This window comes from Natator depressus, chromosome 2 (assembly GCF_965152275.1).
Source record: "Natator depressus isolate rNatDep1 chromosome 2, rNatDep2.hap1, whole genome shotgun sequence".
Taxonomy (NCBI): domain Eukaryota; kingdom Metazoa; phylum Chordata; order Testudines; family Cheloniidae; genus Natator; species Natator depressus.
In genome coordinates, this window is record NC_134235.1 from 73,310,798 (window position 1) to 73,332,671 (window position 21,874).

The following is a 21,874-nucleotide window of genomic DNA, read 5'->3' on the forward strand; positions in this document are numbered from 1 at the left end:
ACTGGTAACCTCCCTCCAGCCTGACAGTTCACCTTTCAGTATGACCAGCTGTAGTCTCCCTGTTAACCAATTCCTTATCCACCTTTCAATTTTCATATTGATCCCCATCTTTTCCAATTTAACTAATAATTCACCATGTGGCATGGTATCAAATGCCTTACTGAAATCTAGGTAAATTTGATCCACTGCGTTTCCTTTGTGTAAAAAATCTGTTACTTTCTCAAAGAAGGAGATCAGGTTGGTTTGGCACGAACTACCTTTTGTAAAACCATGTTGTATTTTGTCCCATTTACCATTGACTTCAATGTCCTTAACTACTTTCTCCTTCAAAATTTTTTCCAAGACCTTGCATACTACAGATGTCAAACTAAAAGGCCTGTAGTTACCCGGATCACTTTTTTTTCCTTTCTTAAAAATAGGAACTATGTTAGCAATTCTCCAATCATATGGTACAACCCCTGAGTTTACAGAGTCATTAAAAATTCTTGCTAATGGGCTTGCAATTTCATGTGCCAGTTCCTTTAATATTCTTGGATGAAGATTATCTGGGCCCCCCAATTTAGTCCCATTAAGCTGTTTGAGTTTTGGTTCTTCCTGAGATATGGTAATATCTACCTCCATATCCTCATTCTCATTTGTCATGCTACCATTATCCCTAAGATCCTCATTAGCCTTATTAAAGACTGAGGCAAAGTATTTGTTTAGATATTGGGCCATGCCTAGATTATCCTTAACCTCCACTCCATCCTCAGTGTTTAGTGGTCCCACTTCTTCTTTCTTTGTTTTCTTCTTATTTATATGGCTATAGAACCTTTTGCTATTGGTTTTAATTCCCTTTGCAAGGTCCAACTCTACTTGACTTTTAGCCTGAGGCTATTTTTGGGGACACAGAAGCCTGGTAGTTGTAATGGAGAAGAGGCTGCTGCTTCTTGGCTTGCAACAGTAAACTTTCCATTTCTACTCTCCCCTCACAATCAAAGATTCGTCTTGGATAGGAATAGGCCCTGTTGGAATATGGTGGTTTCTCTTTTTTCCCTTCCCAAAAGAGTGTTCCACCTTGCGGCTGACACGTGTCAGGAGAAGAAATGTAGGTTAGTCATTTTGAGCTGGTAATCTTTGTTTGCACAGGGGTTTAATTACTCATTGCATTATTTTCCCCATGCAGCCCTCTAGCATCTGGTCACAGTTTGACTCAGTAGTTTACTAAATTGTTGTTTATCTAATCAGTGTGGGTTAATGTATAATGTGTTACCTGCATGGGATGTGGATGAAAGGCAGCACTGGCATTTTATGTATATTATTGGGCGTCACACATACACTGACATGTAGGCCAACCTTCATGTTATCCAATTCTTTAAGTGAAAATGGCTTTTCAGATTTAAAAAAAAAAATCCCCCAAACCCAACATATATAGTGAAATTTTATGCATAGACTATAAGCTCTAGTAATTTTGCAGGATAGTGCCATTAAACCTAAATTTGATTTAAATCATCTAAGCTTAAATTTGTTTTCAGCATAACTCTGCTACCCAGGGCCGGCTCCAGGCACCAGCGAACCAAGCAGGTGCCTGGGGCGGTAAACGTAAAGGGGCGGCAGGACGCTGGGCTCTGGGGTGGCAATCTGCCCTTGGCGGTGGCGGGAATTCGGCGGCGGGCAGGATTGTGTTCGGCAAGTGGGTTTTGTTTTGTTTTGTTTTTGCCGCTTGGGGTGCCAAAAATGCTGGAGCCGGCCCTGTTGCTACCAGTGCCAAGATACAGCTTAGCTTCTAGTCATAGTGCTGCATCATAGTCTCCTATAGCAGCAGCTGCATTATTGTGCTTTGCAGGTATTCAAGCAATCAGAGTCTCCAGAGACTGCAGCATTTCAATGGTAAATCCATTTGAGGAAATAGTCTGTTCTCATTCAAAAAATCTGGTGACTGTTTCCACAGAAAGACTAGACTTCCCCCACTGCATTAGTTTTGGCCAGTCTTCTGATATGCTTTCACCCAAGCTCAAACTATCCAAGATTGTTCTAAATACTTGTGGGGCCATACCTTGCTGTTAATGAGATAAGGAAAGAAAGAAGCATTTCCAAAATTTCTAAAAAGTTCCTTGGTCCTGCCAATTGTCTCTGAGAATATCCTCATACAATGGACCACCAGGAAATGGCTACTGCTCAAAATGTCCACACAAATAAACAAACATTTCTCCAAAGGGTTTGGTTGACATCTGTGGCATTGCTTGTCTGCATCTCACATCATTTTTTTTAGTATTCATCAGCCTGCCATACTCATTTCATCAATGATAATAAAATTATAATTTTCCAAATTGCTTTATAACTTTTGAGGTGATTCACTGTCTAGCTCTTAAATTTTTATTGATCCCAGCATGCAGAGCAGAATGAATAGTGGCTTATGAAACATTTACAGCTGCAGCACCAGTTGATACAATCAGTAAAACTCTTTCAGACTGAAATTCACTGTTCAAAGTGCAAGTAATAGACTTGATCACAGTGCTTTTACTGCTCCCAGCTTTCCCTGGGATTATGATTTTTTTTGTCTCATTGGTTATATTACTATTCGCTACTGCAGTAAATCTAAAATCTACTTTTTTTTGCAGAAAAAAATCACATTTGGCATTTCATATTGAGAATTATCATTTGTTTTTGCTGTAGGTGTAAAAAATCAAAAGTCACCTGAATTGTTGTCATCATCGTAAGTGGTTCTCCAGTCATAACTGAGATCTATATACCATGCATTCCAGTTTCAGCACGCCCAGCTAGTCCATTTAGTCCCATATCGGAAACAGCCAGCCATTCATGAAGAAAAGGATTTTCCTCAACACCAACTGTGTTTATCCTTGACTGCTGGAATTTCTAACAACTGGAGCGCTTGCTAAACTTTTGTCTTGAAATGATCTTTCCATGTAGGGAATCTGTTTGCCATTTCCTCTAAGTTTCACCACAGTACCTTCAAAACGACTTATTGCCAATAATTATTCTACTCTGTATTTTCACTTGGTTTAATGTACAAAAAATCTGACCTCATCAGGTGTTCCTTCATTTAGCCCAGCTTTGTCCTTTTTTAATATTTTGAGAACAATTTTCTTGCATTCGGTTGGATTATTTTCCAAATCTGGATTCTGTGGATAAAATTCTCGGCTTTCTGTGTGGATTGCTAGTGACTGTTCTGAGTGAGCATTAACTGATTCAAATATCCTGCTGTAATGACAGGATGGCCAACCCATTGAAATGTTACTTGGGCTAAGTAGTCTTGTTCCTAGCAAGTTTTATGGGGGGGAGGGGGGGGAGAATGGTACTGCAGTTTTTGTAATATCACCATCCATTATATCATTGCTTAGAACATTTCCAAACAATTGCTTTAGGGCTCTTGACCCGAACTCCCCTTTTATTCATATTAGCTATGTATAAGTGGATACAGCATCAGTGGACAGGATGCACTGTGTATTAGTGTTGGCTTGTCAATAATGTTCATATACAAATCTATTGTGCCAGTTCACCACAGAATCATTTCTTGGAGTTTTACGTTGCCACTTGCCTTCAGTCTTGACCAGGTATCTTGTAAGTGAAAGGGGAACTTACAGTATAACTCTTCATTACTGATTTTTTTTTCCTTATAGATGGGCATGCCATTGGCAACAATTATAAGCTGTATGTAAACTTTTTCATGACACTTTATTTCTGAATAATATCACTTACATGCATGCATGACAGCTTCTGGAATGTCAACATGAGGATGCATTGTCATCAGTGTTGCTCAAATATTTTGCTTTCATTGACCACTCTTCTTAGTCAGCGCTATCAAGCAGAGAAACACTGAGTGCTTCCTTGATCCACAAAACAACAAAGATATGGGGACTTCTAGTCTTGAAAGTTGGTGTGATACAAGATTCATTAACAATGATTTATTTTTAAAGAAATCAGGTTGATCTTGGGAGAACTATGAAAAAATGGATATTTGTTAAAGAGTTTTGAAATCCTTCTGTTTGCTACATTTTCTGGCATTGCTAAGTATTCTGTTTCTGGATCTACCATTAAATATCATTCAGGCCAGTGCAAGTCAGCTGCACTTAACATGAAGAACAGTGTCAGATGTCCCGAAAAATTGCATCATCTGCAAGAGCTCACTGCAAAGTGTGTGCCAGTAGGTGTCAGTACCCCACAGAGAGCAATTGTAAAACATTTGTTTTTTTTTCCATCTGTGGGCTGTGCTTTCAGTCTTTTTTTTTTAACTTATATATGTTTACACTATTTAATCCATTCCTTTTTACTCTCACTGTTCACTGCTGAAGTGTGGTCCATCTCTTTAAAACATCAAATATTTGAAATAGTAGATGGATTGACAATCTTAACTCTGGGTGAGCATAAATCCACAGCTTTGGTAGGAAATAGCATTATAAATGCCATAGCAAAGCATCCAGTAATCTTAAGCTCAATGATGGGATCTATGGAAGCTTCTGGCCATGGTATCTGCTCATTATTTATTGGTTCTGTTTACCAATAGAGCATCCAAAGCTGCTCTGTGCTTCTAATTTTGATACAGTTGAAGTAGGTAGGTGATCAAATGCATCACTATCTTCAGGTAGCTGCAATAAATTGTTCTCTTTGGGTTCTAAATAGCTGTCAAAAATGTCATTTCTCTAAATACAAAAGAGCCTTTTTGCTCTTTGCAAATTAACTTGGAAGTCAATGTGTACATCTACTGACTCCAATGACCAGGGTGTGGGCGGTCACTCCTAGTGGTTGGTGCCAGAGTCACTCCTAGCTGTTGAAGCTAAGGGTCAAAACTGAAGACCGTATCAAGTACTGAGCCAGAGACCGGCATCAGGTGCCTGGCCAGGGCTCAGAGCCGCAGCCTGGCATCAGGTGCCTGGAGCAGGGCAGGACAGCAGGAACTTGGAGTAGACAGGAGTCTGGGATAGGAGGACAAGAACCAAGAATAGTGGGGGAAGCAGGAACAAGGAGCAGGCAGGAATGCAGGGCTCAGGAGTCAGGTAAACGGGAGGGGGCATGTAGTAGCAGCCAGCCTGGGATTCCTTTAGTTGCTTGGACAACTTCCTGTTGTTGCTTCCTAGTTGAAATAGAGTCTCTCAGCCAATCGGGGTGATGGATGTTTCCACTGATCAGGAGCTTTGGGAGTGGCGCCCTCTGCAAGCTAACCCTTCTCTGGCCATTTTCCTAGCTACTCAGGTGAGCTGCTGGGTGGTGGTTGTGGCCTTGGTGCTGCCTGGGGATCTGTGGGACCAAGTTCGAGGCCCATGATCCTTCACACTGATTTTGGAAAGATAACGTGCAAGAATCAAAAACAGAGGGAGACAAAGCAGGCTGCTCTCTAAGGCAGAGATGCACAACTCACATCATCTTGATCTAATCTGGCTCTTGCCAGACTGACTCCACACACTTTCTTGCAGAGACCCCTAGCTTGCAAGCAGGACCAGGTAAGTGCCCCCCCACCAAACACTCTGAAAGCAAGAGTTTGCAGTTCCAACACAGTCCTCAATAATAGTACACCAATACTACTGGGTACACTCTGGCGATCAGCAGTTCTTCAACCAAGGTTAGATTACTTTGGTCAGGAGGTTCTAGTCTGAGATCCATGTTATTTTTAGTAGGAAAAAATAATACTTATTCTCCACTGATTATAAATGCCATCACTTTTGACAATCCCTATATCTCTTGTGACAGTTGTGGTATTTGTACCATGTTAGAGGTTTTTGATGCTGATCAGAGAGAGACCAATCAGTACCAAAACCTTTTTGATTTGGTTTATGACACTGTCTGTCCGCTTGCAATCATAATCAATGCACTGGTGAGATGTCCATGGTTCAGTATTTAACTGGTATGCTTTCTGGGATGGCAGTCTATTTTCATGTTGTAGCCTTTGTAGATGTGTACTGTTTTTTGTATTGTTTTTGGCATGATATAGTCACTCTACAGTAAAATTCAAAAATGTAACAGATGCGATTTTCAAAAGTTATGTTACAGCCCGACAAACGGAGAAATGCCATTTAGTTGAACATAGTCTTGCTTCGCCTGGCCACAGAGTACTCCGTTCAGTGTTTACCCCAGGTGAGCACAAAGATACAGTAATACACATAGTCCCACGTATTTCACAAACATTTAACAGGACAATTAAAATAAAGAGTTAACTTCAGAAGGGGTGTGTAATTTGGACCTCCTAATAATTTACTTTATGATTAACTGCATAAAAGAGCAGGCATCCCAGGCTCTGAGCATCCTTGGCAATTTTTTAAAAAAATACAAATTATCCATAATAGACTCTTAACAATTGAGCCACACGGACTCTGTCCTGGCAGCAACATGAATTATATAGCAGTGTAACAACCCCCCACAAAGTTAGCCCCAGATTTGGATTCTTACACTCAGGCTCTCCCATCAACAGAGTGCATGTAAGTAGATCTCAGGGAGCCGAAGGTGGTGTGACTGACATGCTGAGGAATAGGGTGTAAGAGATTTGTAATTTAAAGAAGCCGCCACTCTACATTAATGTACACTTCCTCCACCTTCACTGGGTGTAAGTTTGCTGGTCCAATATTTTTACTTGATTTTCGGTAGATGAGTAGTAAATACAATTGCCCTCTGCATCAGGGCCTGATCCTGCAGATCTTTACAGACATAAGAAGCAATGTTCCCTCTAATTTTTGACAGGCCGTGTGCGCAAAAAATTTCTTCTGTGCAAATTGTTGTGCTGTGCAAATTTTTCTGCATGCGGTTTTGGCTGTGTGCGTGGGTTTAGGATCTGTGTGCGCGCGCACAGCTTAGAGGGAACAGTGATAAGGAGTACAGCTCACCGGAGAAAACTTAATGGAACCATATTTTGTTAAAATCAAAACACTTGGGTAATCAGACTGATTTAACTGGAATTTCATTTCAGAGGAAAACTGGGGGAAAAAGTTCCGATAATGTTGAAATGTTGCATTTCAACATTGTCGGAACAAAATTACTCAATCTTTCATTTTGAAATGACTTACTTTTGAATTTTTATAATATAAATATTTTAATATATAATACAAAATAAAATAAAAAATGAAAAGAAATGTTTTGATTGACTTAAAACAATTCCCCCCGTCACCCCCTCAGAATTTTCCTTTACAGAGAACTTTAAAATTTTCAGTTTTTGTTAAGATTTGGAACAAGGCCAAATCTCAAAATCCTTCACAAAACAGAACTACTGTCCTGGGCACAGTTCTAATTAGTAGTCCCATTTAAAGTCACAGGGAACTCACATGAATAAAACTGTTTTAGATTTTCCCTGACTGACCCCTTTGTATTCAGTGTACTTTCAAAAATTAATAACAGTATTTATAATAAAAAATATGCCATGAATTATTTAAGAAGGTATTGTCAAGGTGGAGATGCGGGAAATGTGTCTCTGATCCAGCAAAGTCTTACACCCATGCTTTGCTTTATGATAGTAACATTGAGGTCACTGGGACCACTCATGAGCATTAAGGTAAATGAGTCAAGGCTTTTGCCAGGATCAGTGCCTAAAAAAAGACTTAAAATATGGTCAGACTACTCCATAGAACTCTGGAAAAAATACCCATTCCCCCCAAATTAGGGCATTAAGATTGGACAGAAAAATTAGCTATCTGCCACCAACATAACTACAGTTTTGGATTTCTTTGTGATCAGAGGTATGTGAGACTCTCTCTCATTTCTGCTCATCTGATCCCTTTTAGTGAGCACACAGTACTGTAATATATAAGAATCTTGCTTTCTGTTAAGAGAAATTTTCTGTTTCCATTCCTTTCCTGCTTACAGGAATGGAGAAGACAGGTAGAACTCAAGGCCTTGTAAAGTTTGGGGCCTCAAGAAACAACTTGTGATGAAAGTGGCTTAGGATACGTGGAACCCAAAGCAATCACTTGTTATCTTTGTTCTTAAGGCTTTCCTTTCCTGTCTTGCTGCTGGAGATGAGGCTGGGGAAGAGTATCATGCCGTGACCTTTCCCTCCCTCCAGTCCTGCTAAGGGAACAGCAGGCTGTGGGTTGATGAGGATATGCAAGGCCCCCAAGCTGTCATTTGTCTTGCTTGATCTCAAGGCAAGCCTTGAAGAGTAGAATTACAGAAAAATTTATTTGTGGGAACCCACAAACCATAATGAAGCTGGTAATTCTAATTTTAGGCCTTGACAGTGACTTTAAAAGTACCATGTTAAAAATACCAGTGTTCAGCGCAGATGCCTTTATAGAGTATTTCCTTCACTGACTCAAGACCTATAGACATGATCTTTTATTTCCCTCTTTGTCTCCTGGCAAATCTTTATTTGTTTTGGCCCTGAAGTAGAGTATGACAGTATAAATATATGCCGATTTGTACAATGGGGCAAAAGTAAGGATAGGCAAATGTATTTAGCAAAACCTTGACTCTACTCAAACATCCTAGGTTCAAAATTAGGAATCAAACACAAACCTCTTTTGTTTCCATTCTGTTTTGAGTTGGCAGCATTCCAGTTCCTTGCTGCTTCTGAGAGTGGCAGCTGTTATTCTCCAGAGTTGAGCCTTGCTAGCAGCTCTCATGCTTCTACAATCCTGGGCAAGAAAGAGGAAAAGGAGGTCAATGGAGCTGTGGAATACCGAATACTCTTGAAAACCTCGTTACTTATTTAGGTACCTAACTATGGATATGGAGGGAGGGGCTAACTTTGAGCTCTTGCTTTTTAACATGTTGGAGCTAGCTCTTTGTGAATGCTTCAGTACTATTGATTACTGAAGGAGCTCAATTGTAAAAAAGTAAAAAGCCAATGGCTCGAGCACTCTTTCCCCCTGTTTGAATCCTATCTTTCATATTAAAACTTCATACCTTCTTCCTGTCCCTTTTTGCAGTGCTTCCATCTCAATCTTCTCTTTTCCAAATGTCTTCCCTCTTTGGTGCATATCTCATTTACATCTGTAACCTTGGCTGACACTTCTATGCATATGAAACCCAACTTTACATCTAACTGAATCACCTTCTTTTTGCATTATTCTGTGTCACCCAATTTACATGTGCAATTATGGTAATTGTGCATGCAAAGTAGGTGCACAATTATGCAGAGACTTGAAATTTGTCCTTTTCCTGTGACACTGCTTGTACTATGACTGACATGGCTCTTACTTTGTCTGATGGCTGTTGATGCTGTAGAGTGACAGTTCACTGTACTATTAAATACACTGTAACTGAATGAAATGATCTGCCTGTTTGGTGCATCTACTAATAAGATAGCTGCATTTTTTTAGGATAAACTTTCTCAAGTCTACTGTTTCTGAAAAACTTGCAGTTTTGCTTAATTGGTTTTTCTGAAAGAAGATGTGTCAATCTGATGTTGATTCCATTTTGGATAATATGTGTGTATATATATTAAACCTACTGTTTAAAGACAAGATCCTACTCTGATTGAAATGGTGGGAGTCTTTCCATTGACTTCAGAGGGACTTGGATAAGCCCTAAATGCTGTCTTGTTCTTTCTTGCTTTTTGTGTATTGTGAATGAGCAGGACTTCATCAATGAAATAACTTAGGGCTGAATCCTGTGTTCCTGAAGCCAATGGCAAATCATTAATTGATTTGAATTACGCAGGATTAGGCTTTTAATGCAGAAGCTGCTTAGTGTAGTTCACAGATGGGATAATTTGCCAGGGAAATAAGTATGGTTATATGCATTGAAAAGGGGAGAAGGACTTGCTAATATTAGTGGCCTTAGCTAAAGTGGACTCATTATACATATACATCTTTCTCCTAATGTGAAAAAAAATACATTGTTGATTGAGTTATAGTTGCTTCTGGTTATCTTAGGTTACATCTACATTACACATCACTGGTGGCGGCGTGGAGGGTACAGGTAGCTAGCTATACACCACAGTGAAAAGCAGGCTGTGTCCACAATGTGGTGTGTAGGTACATGTAACAATGAATGGCGCTGGAGGAGGGGAGGCAGTGGGGAAAGGCTTCAGCAGCTCCTTGCTGCCAGAGCCTTTCATCGTGGTGAGGAAAGGCTTGGTAAGGGGGAGGCACAGTGGCAGATTAATGATTTTGCCGCCCCTAGGCCCTGAAATAATTGCCACCCCCATATGAACTTGTGAACAACCCTAACTGATACAACAAAGGTGAACAGCCATAACTGATACAACAAAGGAATCTATTTTGCTAATTTTTGCTATCATTGCCTTTCCCTTTCTTTCATTTTTTTGAACTGAGAACCGCTTAATTTCTTCCTTCCGGTCATATTATTAATGTTTAGGATTGTCACGAGTATGTTTACTAAATGGCGTTGCGCTGTCATGGGTGGTTTCAATACGCACTATGATTGGTAGAATCGCGGCGTCACTGATGCTTCAGTTTGGTGTGCAGTTACAATTATGAACAAACGACGATACAGGCATCTGACAGACAGTGGGCTTGTGCAAAAATGCCGCGATTACAAAAATGCTGCTATTATAAATTTGCCACCGCTGCAAATTTGCCGCCCTAGACCTCGGCCTTGTCGGCCTAGGCGATAATACACCATTGGAGAGGCAGGGGGTAAGAACCTGCTGCAGGGAAAGGCTCCAGCAACAGGAGCTGGCAGAGCCTTTCCCTGCTGCCGGATTGTATCCCTGTGGCGGGGAAAGGGCTCCAGCAGCATAGAGCTGTCAGAGTCTTTTCCCTCTACCAGAGTGTTTGCGCCATGGAGCGGAAATGCCCCAGCAGTGGAGAGCTGGCAGAGCCTTCCTTCTCTCCCCCCACCGGAGTCTTTCCCTGCCACAGAGAAAGGTTCCACAGTGGGGAGCTGCCCAAGTACCCAAACCTTTCCTCACTGCCTTCTCCCTGCCAGAGCCTTTCCCTACTGCCGGAGTCTTTTCCTGCAGAGGGGAAAGGCTCCAGAAGCGGGAAGGCAGTGGGACGCTACACTATTAAAAATCGTAGGTAGATGGGTGGTAGGTTTGGGCAAGTAGAGAGCATGTAGGGTATGTACTCACAAACACACCCACACCCTTCAGGCGTGGCTTTACTCTACGTGCCTAAAGCAGGCCTCACTGGCTACACTCCTATTTATGCCCATGCTAAGGGGCTAAGCAGGTGTGTACTCTACATGCCAGTAAAGAAGCGTGCAGTGTAGATGTATCCTTAAAGTTGTGCCCTAACCTTGTGCGGAATACATATTTTGTGATCAAAATGAAATGTACCTGAAGACATGATTTTGAAAAATTGATATTAAATTGTCACTGTCAAAGTTGGCAGAAGTGAAATTTGACCTAGTCTTTTTATTATATCCCATAGCAAAATCCACATATATTGGCATGAATTCCCTTACTCTGCATGTTGCGCTGTTTTGTCTCTGTTACCATACTCCTATTCCAAGGCCGCATATTCAGTTGCTTGCAGTACAGTAGTCTTTTTAATCACCAAGTTTATCAGGGCTGGGTAGTGCCCCTTTGATTAATGGAATCCAGAAAGTTACAGAATTTCTAAAAAGAATTTAACTAGCGATTTAAAGTTTAAAATATTTATTTACATAGCATGTGGCTTTCATTAAAAAATGTTTAAACAGAAAATGCATAACTGTCAATAGAAGGTAAAAAATGTAAAATATACTTGCAATATACAGGCAATCGATGGTAAAAAAACCCAAACCCATAAAATAACTCAGAGCTAGACTGTGCCACATTTACTCACATAGAGTACTGTATATGGCAAGCAGTCCGACTGAAATCAGTCAGACCACGCATGGTGTAAGGTACCATGTAGCAAGAGTGCGGGTGGTGGAATCTGGCCCTAGAGGCTTAAAGCACCCTTTGTAATACAGGATTTTTGTCCAGTCTGAAAGAGTAGGTTTTATGGCAGACAACCCTGCATTTGCACAGACAGCAGCTTCAGCATCTCAAATCTCACTCTTCCCGTTCAGCTTATGCCCAGCATCCTACTTTCAGAAAGAATGGTTACTTATATTACAGCAAATATGTTTTTTCTAGATGTTCTGTCCTCGTGGATCCCATTCTTGGTGCTGTTGTAATAACTGGGCCTATACGTTTATTTTAATTGTGATCTTAACTGTAAAAAGTATGTGAAAGTTCATAAGATGTTACAATAACCTATAATAACAAATGTTGATGGGAAAAGGTACAGAAAGAAGACAAACTGAATTAGTCTAAATGAAAATACTAATATGGTTTAAGGACTGTGTTAAAATGCTTGGTAAAAACAGAAAATGTGGAATCAGAAATTAATAAATCAATAAGTCGAATATTAGGCCTAATTGGTGGACAAAATAATGATGGGTTGGGCTATTCCACTCATCACTTCCTCTTTGGGTCCTTAAAAGAGACATTGAGGGTAAAATAGTGAAGAACAGATGGAGGCTAATGGAGTGAGCTTCACTGTCATGGCTGCCACCCCCACCTCTCTTGAGACCCCAGCCCTTGGTTCTAATCTTGAGATGTCTTGACCAGACCAGTCCAGAGAGAGGGATGCAAATAACATTGTCTTCCCTACCAATTCTAGCAGAATCCCAGAACCACCTGGGATAAAATGGGATCAGACATTAACAGCAACAACAGCTCTGGCTCATCTCAGCTAACACCTTCTCTTTTACCCAAAAGGACAGTTATTTAATCTTTGATACCATCTAAGAGACTGTCAGATCCGGGGGGGGGGTTCCTTCTAAATCTCTTTCCATCTAAAAGGAAAGGAAACAAGGGGCATTGTTAAAATAAAAGCCTTATTTAATACTTTACATTTCCAATGTTTAACTGTTTTTCCTTCCTTTATCTTTAATAAAAGGTTAAAAGGATTTCTAATGGTGTGTTTGCCATGGTACTAAGCAGGCTAAGGTCTCTGTGTACCAAATCGTGGACCTTGTTTAACACCGTTTAATGTTGGCTAGTCGCTGGGTTATGTTAACACCTTTGGCCCATTTATTCCATCTAAATTAATATAACAGTGTGCCTGGGTTTCGTGCACAAAAGATTGGAAACATTAACCAACAATGTCTGTTGGGGCTGCACTTGAGCCCTACACAATGGCGTATTGTTGCCTAGGCCGACAAATTTGCAGGGACGGCAAATTTATTACAGCAGCATTTTTGTAATCGTGGCATTTTTGCACAAGCCCACTGTCTGTCAGATGCCTGTATCGTCATTTGTTCATATTGTAACTGCACACCAAACTGAAGCATCAGTGACGCCGCGATTCTACCAATCATAGTTTGTATTGAAACTACCAATGATGGTGCGACGCCATTTAGTAAACATACTCGCGATAATCTTAAATGTTAATAATATGACCGGAAGGAAGAAATTAAGCGGTTCTCAGTTCAAAAAAAATGCTATACAAAAGAAAGAAATGGAAATGAAATGATAGCAAAAATGCACAAAATAGATTCCTTTGTTGTATCAGTTAGTGCCGTTCACAAGTTCATATGGGGGTGGCAAAATCTGTACCTATTTCAGGGCCTAGGGGCAGCAAAATCATTAATCCGCCACCTGCCCTGCAAAAAGCTTCTCTCCTTTGTCTTCATCCTCCTGGGGAATAAAGGTTGAGTGACCCACTCTTTTTCTTCACCACACAGAATCTCAGGTAATAGGACTGCATGGCAACTGAGAAAGAGGGTGAGTCGTGCAATCCACATTGAAAGAGCATTTCCAGGAACCACAATCATTGTAAGGTGTTACCGTGCCTCAGTGGGTCACAGCTGAGGATGCCAAATTCAGGACAATCTGCTGAGAAATAGGGGTAGACAGACCCCAGACTGGTGGTTATTCTTCCATAAGATATACCAACCCAACAATAAAAGTAAACTTCTGTTTCACCACACTGGTTAACAAGAAGTCAGAAATCCAGTCTCCTTAGGCATTACAGGACTCATTTAACCTCCCCTCTGCCACTCCCAAACACTAGACTTCATGATGAGTGTTTATTTAAAACCAGTTTGATCAAACAAAGGGTCCTTCTAATACCAAGAGATCAGCCACATAGCCAGGTCAGTATATAACTCAGAGTTTACCCAATAACCCCGCAGTTGCCAATCCTTTAGTAGCTAATGTCCAAAGTTTGGTTTATAAGAAAAAAGAAGAGGAGAGAGTAAAAATGGTCAAAAATCATATACATACAATCATTGCAAAGTTCTTGGATCAGGTTTGTAGCAGTGATGTTACAGACTGCTGGCTTGTAAAGTCTCTGGTAACTTTCAAAAGATTGGAAGGTCCTCAGTCCATTGATTGGAATGCTCCTTTGAGAGATGACTAGTAACTCCTCATACTGCGGGGGGGAGGGCACAATCTAATGGGGAGGACATGTGACCGTGTCTCCCCTGCCCAGTGACATGCCCCGGCCCTGCGCCCAGCCTGGGACTGCAGTGCTTTCCCAGCACCACATTACCTGCGGAGGGGAGGGTCTTTCTGTCCTTCTCTCCCTGCGCCTCCCCCTCACACAATTGGCCACTCTCTCTGGCAACTGGCTGGAGAGCGGGACGGAGCTGTTTCTGCCTGAGTAAGCCTGGCTCGGAGGCAACGGCAGCCTGCTCCCTGCCCAGGCTTGGCTGCCAGGAACAGGGGCTGAGCATGCCAGGGGGATGGAGGGGCTTGTGTCCTAAACTTTTGAAAGGCTATGAAAAGTCAGGACAATTTTTTAAATTGTTTTGTTTTTATGAAGGTATGAGGAGAAAGCCCTCAGCAAGCCCAAAGCATGGAGTTTGGCCTCCCCAGAGATGACTGAGGATTTGGAAAACACTGGTATTTTGAAAGTCTGAAACTACCTTCTGATGTATGGTTTCAGAGTAGCAGCCATGTTAGTCTGTATTTGCAAAAAGAAAAGGAGTATTTGTGGCACCTTAGAGACTAACCAATTTATTTGAGCATAAGCTTTCGTGAGCTACAGCTCACTTCATCGGATGCATACTGTGGAAAATACAGTGAGGAGATTTACATACACACAGAACATGAAAAAATGAGTGTTATCGTACACACTGTAAGGAGAGTGATCACTTAAGATGAGCTATTACCAGCAGGAGAGCGGGGGGTAGGGGGGAAGAAAACCTTTTGTAGTGATAATCAAGGTGGGCCATTTCCAGCACTTAACAAGAACGTCTGAGGAACAAATGTGATATATGCCATCATGTGCCAGCAATGCCCCTCTGCCATGTAGATTGATCAAACTGGATAGTCTCTACGTAAAAGAATAAATGGACACAAATCAGATGTCAAGAATTATAACATTCATAAACCAGTCGGAGAACACTTCAATCTCTCTGGTCACTTGATTACAGACCTAAAAGTCGCAATATTACAACAAAAAGACTTCAAAAACAGACTCCAACGAGAGGCTGCTGAATTGGAATTAATTTGCAAACTGGATACAATTAACTTAGGCTTGAATAGAGACTGGGAGTGGATGGGTCATTACACAAAGTAAAACTATTTCCCCATGTTTATTTCCTCCCCCACCCCCTACTGTTCCTCAGACGTTCTTGTTAACTGCTGGAAATAGCTCACCTTGATTATCACTACAAAAGGTTTTCTTCCCCCAAACGCCCCGCTCTCCTGCTGGTAATAGCTCATCTTAAGTGATCACTCTCTTTACAGTGTGTATGATAACACTCATTTTTTCATGTTCTGTGTGTATATAAATCTCCTCACTGTATTTTCCACTGAATGCATCCGATGATGTGAGCTGTAGCTCACGAAAGCTTATGCTCAAATAAATTGGTTAGTCTCTAAGGTGCCACAAGTACTCCTTGTCTTTCTTCTGTTGTATGTTTCAGGTGGGTTCTTAAAGTCACTCTTATGAAAAACAGAGTATGAGAGACCAGCCATTATGGCCTGAATCCTGCTCACCATCTGAGCTGAGGTAATTGCCACCAAGAATACACTCTTAATTAATAGGTACAGATACAGAGAATTTGACATCACTGGTTCAAAGGGTAAATGCATCAGAGAGGCAAAAACCATGTTCAAATCCCATATAGAAGAAATCTGTCTAATAGGAGGGAATACATTAATTAGCCCTTTCAGAAATCTAGATGCCATTGGGTGAGAGAATATTGTGCAGTCTTGTAAAGATGGTTTGCAGCCAAATAGATGATCACGGAACTAATTTGGAGTCCAGCCTGCTTTAGAGAGAACAGATAGCCCAATATGTCAGGAATGGAAGTCTCCAATGGATGACAGTGATGTTCAATAGCCTGCTGTGATAAATGTTTCCATTGTACCTTCTCTGTTAATCTAGGGGACACTTTCCTGCTCTGAATCAGAATGTCTTGAACCTCGGCTGAACAGCTTCTATCCATAGATGTCAACCAGCCAGCACCCAAGCTGTTAAATGCAGAAACAGTGGGTCTGGGGGAAGCACTAGACCATGGTTTTGTGAAACTATGTTTTAAAGAGGTGGTAGTGTAATGGGTGGTTGAACTGAAATATGCAATAGTTCTGAGAACTATGTCTCACACAGCCAAACTGGAGCTGTAAGAACCAGTTGGGCCTTGTCTTATATTTGGAAGGACTATAGGAATTATTGGAAATGGCAGGAAGAAATGCCTTCAGTGGTTGCCCCAGTGAATCAGGAGAGACCATCTGAGCTGAAGCCTGGATTCATGCCTTTTCAAGAGCAAAACGTGACATCTTGTGTTCTGGTTGGTGGCAGAGATCTTTGAGGGAAACTCTCCACTCCTGAAACACTTGAGTAAGAACTACATCCTGTAGAGTCCATTTATGCATTGAGGTGGTCCACTAGATTGATTTGTGTTCCTGGTATATGTCGAGCTATAAGACTGATGTGATTCTGAATGCACCACCCCCATGGAACAACTGCCCTTCCTTGCCCGTTGATGTAACTCATTACTGTAGTGTTGTCTATCAAGACCTGGGTGGGTGTTCCCTTTAGCAGAGGCAGAAACAATTTGTTCAGTTGTCTTATCATTCTGAGTTCCAAAACATTAACCTGAGATTGAAAGTCTACATAGGACCATAGTCAGTGAGACTGAAAAAGAGCTAGATATATTCCCCAACCTTTCCTGGAGGTGTCTGTAATCAAAGTCTTGCTGGGAGATGGGGAAATAAATGACACCCCTTGACAAACTTTCTGTAAATCCTTCCACCAGAGGAGAGAGAATAGGATTCATGCTGGAACTGACACCTGTTAAATTCATACTGTGTCTGCTTGGTTGAAAGGATGAATTCAGACATCCCTGGAATGATCTGAGATGAAATCTGGCATTCAGTGTTGTGAAATTGCATAAGGCCGTGTTCCCCAGTAATTGGAAACAGACTCCTGCCAAAGTTATTGGATGAAACTGAAGTTCTGGTATAATGTGATGAATCGTGCAAAACCTGTATTGAGGCAAGACCGCTTCTGAGGCTCTTGAGCCATGGATTGCTCTTATGAACTCCACTGAGTGAGTGGGAATGAACACTGACTTGTGTTTTTGGAGCTTGGGACCCAAGGAAAAATGAGCAAGGAAAAGAATGGAAGATTCATGTACATAGTCTCAGTGACCTAGTGAGAAGATTTTCTTTGAATTAAACAATAATTGAAGTAAGGGTAAATCTGGAGACCGTGTCTCCTTAGACGAGCAGCCACCACAGAGAGAATACACTTGGGGCGGAGGAGTGATGGAAAGGCATTGGTCTTTGCTCCACTGAATTGGTCATGCTCCGCTGCTACTGTGAACTATAGGTGCTTTCTGTGAGATGGATGGACACATGGAATTAAGTGTCCTGTAAACTGAGAATTATAAACCAATCTGTTGGATCTAAGGATGGGATTTAGAAGTGTGGGTAACCATTCAAAACTCTGTGCCACTGATACATTTGTTTCCTGAGGTCCAAAATAGGATGCCAACCTTTCTTTTTCTCTGGAATCAGGAAATATGGAGAATAGAATCCTTTGCCCCTAAAGGTGGGAGGCTCTCACTCTGTCATACCTAGTTGAAGCAGAGTCCACTTGTTGAAGACTCTTATAAAAACGGTTCCTGAAGAAGGGTGGAATGGGGACGGGACAGAGGCAGTGATTGCAATTGGATGACACTGCCTTCTCAGATGACTTACAGGTCCCATTGGTCAACTGTAATTTCAGTCCATGCCTCCTTGGGGGAAAAAAAAAGGCAGAGGTACCAAGTGCTGGAAGCAGTGGGGCAGTAAAGATCCGTATAGATTAGCCAAAACTCTTGACCACAAAGTCAGACTTGCTGCCCTTGGTTCGGTCCAGGATGGGATGTCACCAGTGAGGAAGCAGAACCTTTCCTCTTATATGAGGGTCTCTTCCTAAAGGATTCTAGCCAGTCTCTGATGATAGAAGTAGGAAGAGGAGTATTTCTGCCTTGAGGTCATCTGCAGTTTGAATTTGTTTTCTATTCTATGCTGGGATATAAAGGCTAGATATCAGAGGGTTGCTCTTGAATTCTTTAATGTGTAATTCATCTGTTTTTGAACTAAATATGTCATATCCTTCAAAAAGTAGGTCTTTTGTTGTTATGAACCTCTTTTGGTTCAAACCAGATGCAATCAACCAAGATGCTCTTCTCATTATAATGCACAAAGTCATTGACCTTGCAAGATGTATCTGCAGCATGAAGTGACACTTTTAGTGCTGTCTTGGAGACTTAGGTTCCTCTTTAGATTCTAAAAAACATTAAAATCTCTCTGAGATAGTCCATTGGCTGTTAAAGCCTGTTAATTGGCAGTTCTGACCTGTAGAGTATCTGGATCACTTTGGGAGAAAATATATTCTTCAGTCTTTTTGGATCTTTGTACTTTGGGGTCCATTTGGTGGACCAGGTTGTCTGGACTTTTCATTTGCTGCCTGTACAACTAAGAAATGGAGAAGGAGATGGAGGAGTATAAAAACAGTCCAAATGCCTGGAAGGGTGCTTCATATCTGCAGTCCATCAATTTAGATGTTGCATCGATAGAAGCTGGCATCTGTCAAGATACTTGGTGGGATCTAGAATACCCTCATTAATGGGCATTATATGATTTTTCTTGTACCACCTCTAGTGGAATCTCCATGCTATTGGCCATCCACTTTAGGAGGTCTTGGAACATTTTGAAGTTGTCCATCACAGATGGAGTTGATGGAACAACAGCTTCATCTGATGATGAAGAAAAAGCCATATCTGTCACTGGGTCATCTTGTTCAAAATTACCTGTGTCCTCACTCTGCATTTCATGATCCTCTGTGCAAGCAGGTTGTGGTAGCTGAATTGTTTTGTGTGAGTTTTCAGTTATGCAAAAGATTTACTTCTAGAATGACCCACACCCTATCACATTGAGAAATGAGAATGAGGTATCCAAGCTGGCCAGAATTACATCCCATATTAAGGTATGTGGTGCCAAGGAGGAGGCATCCATGGGTTTGAGATCTGACTGACTTGTGTCTCATCTGATGAGAGACAGAAGGGGATATCACTCCTTTTTCTTGAACCTCCTCCTTAGTTGGCTCAGGTGATAAATTAGCAGTTCCTGGAGAAAGACTTCTGTTAGACACACACGGTGATGAATAGTAAAACTCCTTTTTAGGAGGTGCTTTTTCCCCGTGGAGTGGTAGGAGTGATGTGATGACATCATCATAGTTGGTATCCTAGGTGCTAGTACTGTTCTGAATTTAGAAACTGCAGAAAGGGGCAAAATCTCCAGTAAACAAAACTCAGGCTCAGGAGAGACCCTTGGATGAGGTAAAAGGTAGTGGGACAGATGGAATCACAGGATGTAAACTAGCTGCTGATGTTTGGGGCAAAACCCTTATTGAGGCAGAAGTGGCATGTGGTGCAGACTTAGCTGCAGTAATCATGTTGGCATCCAAAGCTTTAAGAGTTAATAGCTTGTTCTTTGACAATACCTGGAAGAGAAACCAGTGCTGAGCTCCAGACTTCGAATGGTGCTCTTTCCTCATGTGGGCAGTAGGGGTTGCTGACTGATCCGAGGGAATCTGCAGCACAGTTTTAGAGGCCTTTTTCTGTGGTCTCTTTGATCCCAGGGAACCTGGGTAACCTCTCGGCTAGCTGGGACACTTGCTGCCTGTGTTTTCAAAGAGTGAATAGTACACTCAGAAACAGGAAGAGTTTGAGTCACATGCTCCCTTCATAGACTTCCCCACAAAAACCACTTGAAACATACCTCTGAGCAAAGACCCTGGGGAAAGGACTTGAAAACTCTGCACTTCCTGGGGATATGCCCTTCCCCTAAATAAAGCAAATAAGCAAGCAGTCTTTTGATGTGGCCATCATTCAGCAGTATAGCCACATCACTTGGCAGGCAGGTTACCGGAGGACTTCAAGTCAACTATTCCGGTGGTGGTTTGGTACCGGACCACCTAGAAATTAAACTAATTACACTCCTGGTGGGGGCGGGGTAGGTGTGCGTGTGTTGTTTTTGTCAGTGGGCTAACTAGTAGAAATAAGGCAATGATAACATCTACAACTAACAAAGTTAACAACTAAGTAACAAAGACAGAAGAAATAGAGGGACACGGAGGTTGTTCCATCTCACAGTAGGAAGGAATGCAATGGCTTTTGGGACCATTCCACCTCTTATGCCATGAGGGTGGGGAGCAATAGTATGCAGTGCATGTGTATGGCCCAGTGGATACTGCTGGTTAAAGATTCCAGTCTCTCACGCACGGGGGCACATGTGCACCAAGAGTGGGCTCCACATAGAGAGATACTCAAAGAAGTTGTAACCAATCACAGCACAAAACAAAAATCCAACTGCCATCCTGACATCATCAGATTCCACACGCTGCTCTCAACATATTCTATGAGCGGCTGTGCTCACGCTCGCGCTCTCTGTTGCTACAACAAGCCACATTCTCTCTGTTGCTAAAGGCCCTGGATAATCAATTTTTTTCCCCACTTCCTCCCCCAAGAAATGCTTCGGGGGAGGGAGGCGGTGTTTTCGAAAAATAAATCCATGTAAACTGTCCAGTAGGAATATGCACAGGTTACACTGACGGAGTGTTTGAAACCTAATTGTCCATTCATGCAAGATATATCGTACCCACACATGCGACTATAAGGACCCAGCATATATCCCTATATTCCTGAACCTGCCAGCGCCTCTCCAAGTATAAACCAGTGCCTGCCGCTGAATGATGGAGGAAAAAATATTGGGTAAGGAAACAGATTTTCAGCTTCCACAGTTTATTGCTGCTGAGGGGTTATGACAGACATTAGAAAAATAGGCTAATAACATGGCAAAAATACCTTGTCTGGTATTTATATGAAAGCAACAGTGTGCTAGATGCTTCATAGATAAAATAAGAAGATAAATCCTTAGATTAGAAGAGTTTATAATCTGATTGTGCCAGATTGTGCCTGGGATGCTCTAGTGAGGCACAAGGTGCTGGGAGAGTGCAAAAAGTCACCCCTCTTTCACCTTTATACAGAGGCCAGGTATAATCCCTATCCCCACATACCCCGAGTGCAGGGACTGCACCTCTAGGGCACAAGACTCATCAAAGCAGACAAGAGGGGGAGGGGAAGTTGCCAGGACCATGGCAGCAGAGCTGGCCAGGTACATGGGGTGGGGAAAGTATGCTTCACTTCTTGGGTCAGACTCACTAACCTTCCGTTGAAGTCATTTGTGAGAATAAATTATTTTCACATGGGTAAGGGTCTCTAGAGGATCTGGCTCTTGGTCTCAATTGCAGAACAGCTGTTGTTTTAATGTTAGTGTATTCTCTGCAAAAATAGCTCAACTGCCCAGGAATGAAATATGCTAAACTGTATAATTTAGTTACCTTGGTAACATCTGTAAGAAGCTATCAGTGCTAAAATGCTTTTTTTTCTTGGTTCTTTTATGGTAATTCATATTTATATTTACGTGGCAAAAGTGGGTTTATAGCCGTACTTCTGATCATTCTCCCCCTAGACCTAGATTTTTATTCCTAAAGGGAAAGATAAAACA

The 21,874-nt window shown here is 41.6% G+C and overlaps 1 protein-coding gene across 3 annotated transcripts in view; it reads left to right on the forward strand.

The window, feature by feature from the left end:
* NOL4 (nucleolar protein 4) overlaps window positions 1-21,874 on the forward strand; it is a 246,512-nt gene that overhangs the window by 124,214 nt on the left and 100,424 nt on the right. The window lies entirely within an intron of this gene.